This window comes from Amia ocellicauda, chromosome 10, assembly GCF_036373705.1.
Source record: "Amia ocellicauda isolate fAmiCal2 chromosome 10, fAmiCal2.hap1, whole genome shotgun sequence".
NCBI lineage: Eukaryota > Metazoa > Chordata > Actinopteri > Amiiformes > Amiidae > Amia > Amia ocellicauda.
The window spans coordinates 32,362,843-32,372,207 of NC_089859.1; positions in this window are offsets into that span (position 1 = coordinate 32,362,843).

Here is a 9,365-nt window from a genome sequence, read left to right on the forward strand (position 1 = left end):
AATTACTGTTGTGTTGAAAATAAAAAAATACACATTTAAAATGTACATGAATATATATATATATATATATATATATATATATATATATATATATATATATATATATATATATATATATGTTTATTTGAACAGTGAATAAATGAAACATCATAAGGTATCGTAATACATTTATCTACTTGAGAATTTGTACCAAATCTTATTTTAAGATGAATCTACAATTGTATTATCTATTGAGGCACAATGAGATAACCTTTGTATTGCAAGGCATTTATGAGTTGAAGTTTTTTTACAACCACTTTGCCTTCAATACTGTCAGCAAAATAAGTGCACATCTATTCATAGACACTCATGTTGCTGCTTGCATCAGAGTTTGAAAATTGTACTATACATTTCTGTGCTCTTTTGCTCTCAAGGAAGAAGTTAATCTTTACATTTAGACAGAAAAAATCAAGGAAGAGCAGTTTTTCAGTTTAATGCCTGATAAGGGCAAGGTTAAACCCTGAATAAGGTAATTAAAATACATGGATCTAACTGTTAATACAGAACTATCTGTAGTGACAGATTGCAGAGGTGTCAAATGATGCTGTCAGGCCTCCAGCTTTCCAATAGCGGACATTCCTCAGCCTAATCTGAGGTTAAACAAATTACTGCTGGTAGCAAACAGCAGCTTATCTTTATCCAACAAAGGAACTTGCCATTCAGGTGGAATGTACACATAGGGGTATACATATAGAATAAAATGAGTGTGTAGAAAAAACATCCATGAAGGATAAGTACACACAAAAATAGGGTAACATTAAATGCTAGAAATACCCACAGGTTCTGAATTGTTTTCTGTCTGCTGATGCTTGCTTTCATTGTGTGGCTTATGTGGATTCAGACTCACTGGTACAACTCTAAGTGCTGTGCCAAAAGACCGTTCCCTGAGCACAAGGGGTTTATAAAGTCTTCGGCAATCACCGTAATAGTCTCACATAAATGATGAGACCTGCTACATTAGTGTAACTGGCTCTGGCTAATTTAATTATGTGTTCCCTGCCAAGTGTTAAAATACAGTTATTAGTGTCTTATTACATAAAGACACAGGGGATACATGTGTAAGTGAATTCAATAAAGTAAAACAGACTGATAATGACACATAATAAAAAGTAGAAAATGTAGGTTAAACTATATGAATTCTAATGAAACCACCAGAACATTTCTACTTGCAAATGTGCTTTTTGTGTGTGCAAGTATTCTAATACTGTAACTAAATAATCTGGATTAAGGCTGGTTTTCATCAGTATTGTGTAAGGGGACCTTCAATGCTGCAAGTTATTAAAATACATCTTCTAAAATGACGATCGGTACATTTTTTTTTCTTATTCTTAACCAAGGAATTGTAACGTAAAATACGAATCCAGACAGTTGGTCCTCAGGTACTGCTTAAATTAGGTAAGGTTTATGTCAAGACTCAGACTCCTTTCCTGCATATTTCAAGTATTGTTGACTATTCTGGATAACAATAATTTCCTATTCTGAAACTTTACAAGAGAATAGCATCCCTATGGGATGGATAGCTTGGCTTGCAATGGTTTTATTTAAGTCCGCAAGAAAGATCCGATAAGACTGAAATTACCTACAGTTTCAATATTGTTTTAGATTTTATTGTATTATTTCAGTTTTTTTAATAAATATGTATAAAAAGCATCACAAAAATGTAGGTCAGTGTATTGTAGAATGTGCTGTTGACTACTTTGTTTTAGGAACAATAAAATTCAGTAAACAATAAAAGACTATAATTGCCTTTGCTGATGCAGCAATAGTAAGAGCTGTATGGTCCATAATAATGAAACATTTAAATAATCACCTCCACACAAACAAAGAGCAATATGTCAAATTATAAAATAGATTTTTAAATCTGTACTGCTATAGCTAATTTCCTGGTTTAAAAGATATACGGTGATCATGAAGGTTTTATATGAGCCTTAGGGGTCTCAGGCTCAGCTTGAAAACTGAAACTAATGATCATGCTCCAAAAAATCTTTTCTGTATCCTCAGTTCCAAATAAAACCTTATTATGCATACTCGGGACCTCAACAAAGATACATGCTGTAAGAAATCAGATCAGCAAGGCATTTTTTTTTTATTATTGGATTGTTTTATACATTCCAAATTGGCTTATATGAATCTACTATGTACTATTGTAGAGCAATATAAACATGGAAATATTATATGGATATTCAATCCATATCAAATGACAGAGTTATTATATTAAGTATATTTAATAACCATCAACCATTAATGTAACAGTTAGGCATGTAGGGTAATGCCAACTCAGTTTGATGGAGGCTAACAAATGGTACCTAATGAACTGGATCTTCTGACCCACTCAGGAGGAGATAGCAGCCTATTTGTAGTCATTGATATTGAAGGTTGGAAACTTTCTAGCATACAGTGTCTGTGATTCTACATTTAGCTAGATTAGGCTCCTTGGAACATTGGGAATGAAATAACAAAATGTTTGGGGTGTCTATTAGTACATGGACTAGTTTGAATGTTTCCTTTCAAGACTGACTCAGGCCATTTACTGTGTCCCATATCTAGAACCCCCAAGTTAGGATAAAGCAAATTAATTACTATCAGAAATGAATCCCTTGGTATATGGCCAGTAGGAAATGTTGAGTTGAGTTGACAGAGAGGCTGAACAGATTCAATACTGCAGTATACCATAGACCATTTATATTGTGGCAAAGATGAAGAAAAAAAAAAAAAAAAAAGCATGGGTGCAATGCAAAGAAGAATAGAAATCTTCTACTTGAAGGGAGTATTGCCTTTTAGAACAGATTTACAATATTAAATATATATCTTACGTATACAAAGGCAAATCATACATCTGTGCCCTACTCTCACATTTTCTGAAATTTGCCAAAAGGAAGTACATCCTTTTCACTCCCACAACGTACGCTTCACGGAGCACTTTACATCACAGACAAGAACAGGGCAGACAGTTCACTAACCACTTGAGAACTGTACATCACGTGTATGACCACATAGTTATTTTAAGTTCATTTTAAAAAGTATGGCTTTGTTAACCAGTTGGCAAAGATCACTAAATTACTTTTTGATATGGGTGTGAAGACAGGTATTGGTTTGGTTTGTATGAAAATCTGATTGAATTACTTTGCTGTGTATACAGTCAATATCAGCATTGCATCAAAAATACTTATAAAGAGAGACAGATGTTTTGATGCACTATTTCAATTGCTAAACAATGTAATGCAGTTAACATAAGTAAATTTGATTTAGAACGTTTCAGTCTTGTTCCAGACAGCTGTTTGCAATTTACAAACAGGGGAAACAGGTATCAGAGAATATTACTAAGATGTATACTTGAAATAAAAGTGTTGAGAGTAGTATTACTGAATTTCCTTTGCTTCTATCTTCTGTTGTGCTCATGTAATTTTCATTGTGGAGGGCAATAACTACAGGTTAATAGTATGAATGTGTTCTTTGGTTCTTTTTCTAAGAATAATTATCGATATATTTAATAAAATTGGTCCCTGGGAAAACAAAGGTATACAGATAAACAGATCACATAGGGCTGTGAGTGTGTGGAACAAATGTTCTAGGATCTGTAGGATAGTTGACACACAGAAGCATGATGGGTCAAATGACCTCTTGAAATTGGTAAATGTTCATAATATTTACTACTCTATCCCTTCTAGCTCTCTTGCTATACTTTGGGTTTGGACTTTCTGATTCAATACCAACTACCAATCATCCAGGAAAAATCAAGATCTAGTTAGTTGCATGAGTTGCATTATCTTCTGAGAAAATCTATTCTTTATTCTTGTTCTTCCTAAGTTGTATTTCAGAAATGTTGTATAGAACAGAACAAGGTGTATAGAATGATGATAGTAATAAAACAAAAGATTAAGTCATCTTAATCGGTAAAATAACAGCTCAAAGACAACACTTTGTTTCATACATGTGAAAAGAAGACTCCTGGTTCAAATGAGACTATTGATAAGTGGATAAGGGTTTAGACTAGCAGGTTGGATAAATTGCATTAAGTTTTGGGACACCAACAGTTGAGCAATTGTGTGTATTAGCTCTTTTACTTGAGTTAGCAGAAGTGTGATCACGCTCAAGGGAACTCCTGTGGATGACTCCAGAATAGATTACATTTTACTTTGGTAACTACTGTGAGATATTGCAGATATTTCCTTAGGGCAGATTCGCCTTGTTGTGGAACAGGTCTCAGTAAGGCGTAAATCTCTTGAATGTCTTTTAGAAATGTACACCTGGGGACAGCTCTGAAGAAAAATGAATCACTTAGAAGCAGAAGATATTTCTTTTTATAATGAAGCCATAATATTTTGCTACTTAATACAATAATATACTAGTACCTAACTTAGTTTAGTGTGTTTTTGTTGAAAAGCAGGCTTTAGAATACACACCATTTTCACTAAAAGTGTTGTTATTCAGTTTTTGGCTAGTTTATATGAATGTAAACTTTTAAAACTTTCTTCCAGCTAGAGGACAGATTTGGCACCTTTATGTATTTGGCTTGTATTGTATTTGAAAAATGATATTTGGAATCTAATTGATTTTCATCAGTCTTTCAAGAAATTAATAAAAACAAAATATGGTTCTTATACCCCATTCAATAAAATGCTGGAACTGGGAGAAAGTATAAGCAGATTTATGAATGCTTGGTATATCTGCAGACAACAGACACAAAAATGGTTGCAAAGTGGGCCCCATTTATTTTTCCCAAAATGTAGGCCTAGATGTCCTAACCAGTTTTAGAAGGAGTTACAGTTTCTGTTGTTGTTTTGCAAAAATGCTCATAAAAAAGTGTGTGCTTCATACAGCCTGATCCAAAGCAACTGCATTTTGCAACAATTTAGGCCTTTCAAGATCCTTTCATTTGCACTTTTGAGCAAATATGTAACATTCTCATAGTACTGGTGGTGTTAAATGTATGGATTTGTAATGCACTAATTTAAAATAACTGTAACCATGAAAATACACATATACTGTACAAACACACATAGTCGTATGCAAGCAGACTGATGTAAAACAGGCAGACCTCATTTCCCAGTATGTTAATGTGAAAAATACATCGATCTGAGATTGTATGAGACAAAGCCAAAGCTCTGGGTAATGTTCCCAATTAATCTAATCCAGAATCTGTGCCTTAGACGTGGGTGTGCAAGGTTAATAGGCTTGATTAAAATTGAATTGTATCTTCCATCTTAAAATAAATCATCTAAAGTTAGAATAACAACCACAGCAGAGCGTTCTTCAGCTTAAATAGCACACAAACAGGCTGAGCTCCTGCAGATGAAAGCAGTATTGGCATACAGTATCTCAAATGTAATTGCATCACTTCGGAAACTTCATAGAGAATGTGTTCAGGCCAAAGACAAATGTATTTTTAAGTTTTGTAGAGCTATGATGTTACATGATGAATATTTGATATTTTGTTTCACCTTCAAATTAGGATGATTTTGTTCAAACACATTTTTACAGCTGGGAATAAATGTGGGGAGCTGAGTGAAAGACATAAACAAAGAGGTTACGGGCTAATTACTTAATCAAGACTAAAAGTTTATGCAATGCAATCCATCTGATGAATTCTTAAAAATAGCTAATTGAAATAAGATCATTCCTTGTTCTGAGAACAGATCCTTTTATGTGCAGTTACTGGGATCAGAATTGATTGATATTAAAAGTGCACACATTTCATCAATCTATATCCAGATAATGGATTCAAATAATATATGAAATATGAATACTTTCATAATTTACTACTTTATTTTCAATTAAATGTGGTAATTATCCATCAGTCCTTGTAGAAATTTGCACAACAAAAACTAGATAAAACAGGCTTAAAGTTGTAACACAGTTTTACGTAAAGGGATGCATTTTTTCAGATCTTCTTAGGAAATCTGAGCTGCATGTTTATACCAAATAAGAAAAGATTGAAACACATTGCAAGAGTTTGGAAGCAGGCATGTTTCACTGTTGAAAACATAATAACGATGTTTCAAAACAGCTGAGTAATAGTCAACAAAAGGAGATCTGTTCAATCTAGAGAAAAGACAGTTGAAAGAGAATATCGCATGAAAACAAGCAGTTCAACAGAGCATGTATACAGAACCAACTGCAGTTAGCAAAGAAAATAAGAAAAAACATATTTGTGATGCGAAAAGGAGATTGTATAACAAATATTTATACATTTACCTCTCCGGAAATAAGAGCCCTTAGAATTCAAACTAAGCTAAACATGTGAGTTTACATTTTTAGGTCAGGAAAAGTTAAATATCTAGTAGCGTAGAAAGTGTGGATGGGTATCCATGTTTCAAAGTGACTTTTTTCAGAAGAAGCAAATGTAAATGGACCCCTGCCCCCTCATATCTTACACACATTTGCTTGATTTAAACAAGAAAGAAAGAAAAATGTATTAGACACTTTAACACCAAAATTAAATTAAATAAAGAAATTCCAAGGCAATTGCCAAAGAAACAGAGTAACTGGTCCATATATTTTGTGTTATATGTAAGTATATATATTTTTTAAAGACAAGGCCACATGCATTTAGTCAAGCATATACTATAACAATAACAATACAGTGAAGAGTTAAAACAACTATGACTTGAGCAGATAAAGCAGTAGCTTACCTTTCATCAGCAGACTATTAAACATCGAAAGTTATTCTCCAGTCATCTCTATGGCCATTAATAAACTAGATCTTTCATCTCGTAGCAGTCACTGTGCTCAAGTACTTGACAGACTTGGCCCTTCCTGATGACAATAAATTAGGACAGACTAATTTGAGACATGAGGAGATGTGGAGGAGTATTATCTTATTTATGTTTCTGAGGTCTATCTGGAAAAGGGCAGATTGGCTTTCTTTATCTTGAGCTGACCCCTCATTTTGAACTGTCCATCATAAAACTGAAAGAAATGCACACATTTTGTAGTGACTGTAGAAAAGCAACACATATTTACATTTAGCACCTAGACTTATGATAAGACTGAAATTCAATAATGGATGCAGAATTCAACTTAATCTTTGACATTATATTTTGAACAAACTGCATTTGAATGCTTGATGGCATGTATGCTTGGAATGTAAAACCAATATCTGTATTTGTTAAGTGTCATTTGTATGTTTTATGAACTAGCACAACCACATGCAACTGTATGAGGGGAGAGAAGGAAATGATTTACATTACCATGAAACTCAACCATCAAAAGTGGTTGAACATTACATTAAACTTTAAAATGTAATCTTATTTTTATATATCAAAGAGATGTCAGCAAAGTTTGGTAAATGTAACTACGCATATGCTCTATGTGCCACAGGTTTCAGTCAAGGCTTGTAAATGGTCAGTGTACATTCGATTTTTAATGAACTGGAACATCCTCGGGGAATGTGTTTATACGATATTTGAAAGCGAGCTCAGAAGGATATTGCCATGAATCTCATAAAACCATTAGTAAATGAAAGTGACAGCTAAGGAAACTGTGGCGATCTCTTTTACTTAGCTAGTACTGGGCAAGTCTCGAGAGGCTGGATTCCTTGCCAGTTTGTGTTTTGCTAGGGACGATTTGGTGAAAAAATAAACAAATTAGTGTTATCCACTTTGGAAAATGATTGCATGGAACTGGCTTCTTTGGGGAATGGATTCAAACAGCTGCTAGAATGCAACTCTGTGAGTCTTGTGTATATTGACATACAAGTTAGTGCCTCTACACCACGTTTGGAAGGATGAAGTTCAAATCCTGACCAAAGATTCTACAAATGGGACCTGCTATCTTCTTGTATGTGCCCAGAATATGCAGAAGGGCCAGAGTTAGCGGATGCAGCTGGGGTAAATTGCAGCGGTCTGGTCTTTTTGAACATAACTTGACATCCCCCCAAGTATAACACAGAGGATAAAACCAACAAGTAACACGACACCTGTACGACACTGGAGTTTCTGCAAAGCACCGCCATTGACAAAATTCTGGGTATCTCGAGAGTTATACAGAAGATCTCCAGGTACAAATCACAAACAAGAGCACTTTATGTTGGGTGTCAAATGGGTATAAAAATTTGATCTCAGTCTTGCTGTTGAACCTATTCCATATAGAAGGAAATTACATTGACACAAAAAAACAGACAGATCAATGCTGGGAGATGGATTGGCATGCAAAGCTAATGTCTACCATCCATCCATTTTTGAAACCGTTTATCCTGGTGAGGGTCACGGGGAAGCCAGAGCCGATCCAGGCAGGCATAGGGTGCAAGGCAGGAACACACCCAGGATGGGACGCCAGTCCATCACTGGGAAACACACCCACACACCCACAGACACACAGACAGGGACCAATCAACCTAACCCACATGTCGGTGGGAGGAAACTGGAGATAATGTCTTAACATTGTGAAACTGAAAACATCACAATCACACAATGAACACAGAATACTGCCAGTTACAAACTGAAGACAAGCTTAGACAGAGTTAGACTGACAGTCTGAATAATTTGAACTGTATGTTAATTGTTCATAAAATAGATATACACCACAACCATCCCTCCACCATTAATTCTGCAATATTTTACTTGAATGTCTAAAAAGAATAATTGTTGACAGTAGGAAAAGAAGCTGATCAAGGAAAAAAAACACTTTGAAATAGTATAGGCCTATGTGGCAGATAAATTGTCACAAGTTTAGACAGTCTATTTAATGCACATTCAGGAATTGCTTTTCTTGGCCTCATGTTTGCATTGAAACCATTTTCCGTCTTTCATGTTTTCCGCGATGTTTTGTAAATGGAATGGTGTTTGTGTCAAATAAAGTTTCTTTCCATTCTCTCCGTGGAACATGGTTGTGGGTTGTGTGCTTTGGAAACCGTAATGCCTATAAAAGGACATCCCTGCAGATATGCCAGGACATTTGGAAAACAAAAAGAGATAAAAAAAGAAACAGAGAATTTGATTTGTTTTTGTAATGTGGTGAGATTACATCTGATTCTGCGTGTTTGCTGTAAATGTCATCCATTCTTTTCGAGTTTAATTTCACTGATGATGGAATGACTTGGCTGCTATAGTGGTGTTGCTCACTGTGATTTTTAGACGCTCACTAAGTAAACCGTCAAAAAATGAAATGGGGGGTCTTTCGGTCTACTTCGATGACTCGTCTTTGTTTGATGGTTGTTAACCCTGGTGGCATTGCCAAGTCTAATGCAGGTTAATAAATACACTCCACCTTCCTTGGGATAAATCCTGCTTACTGCCCCATTCCTCTTGTTAGTGTTTCCCATGAACTCACTCTTGATTGCTGTTCTGGCGGAGAATGGGCTGCAGCATTCCTCCTCAGAGGTGGCT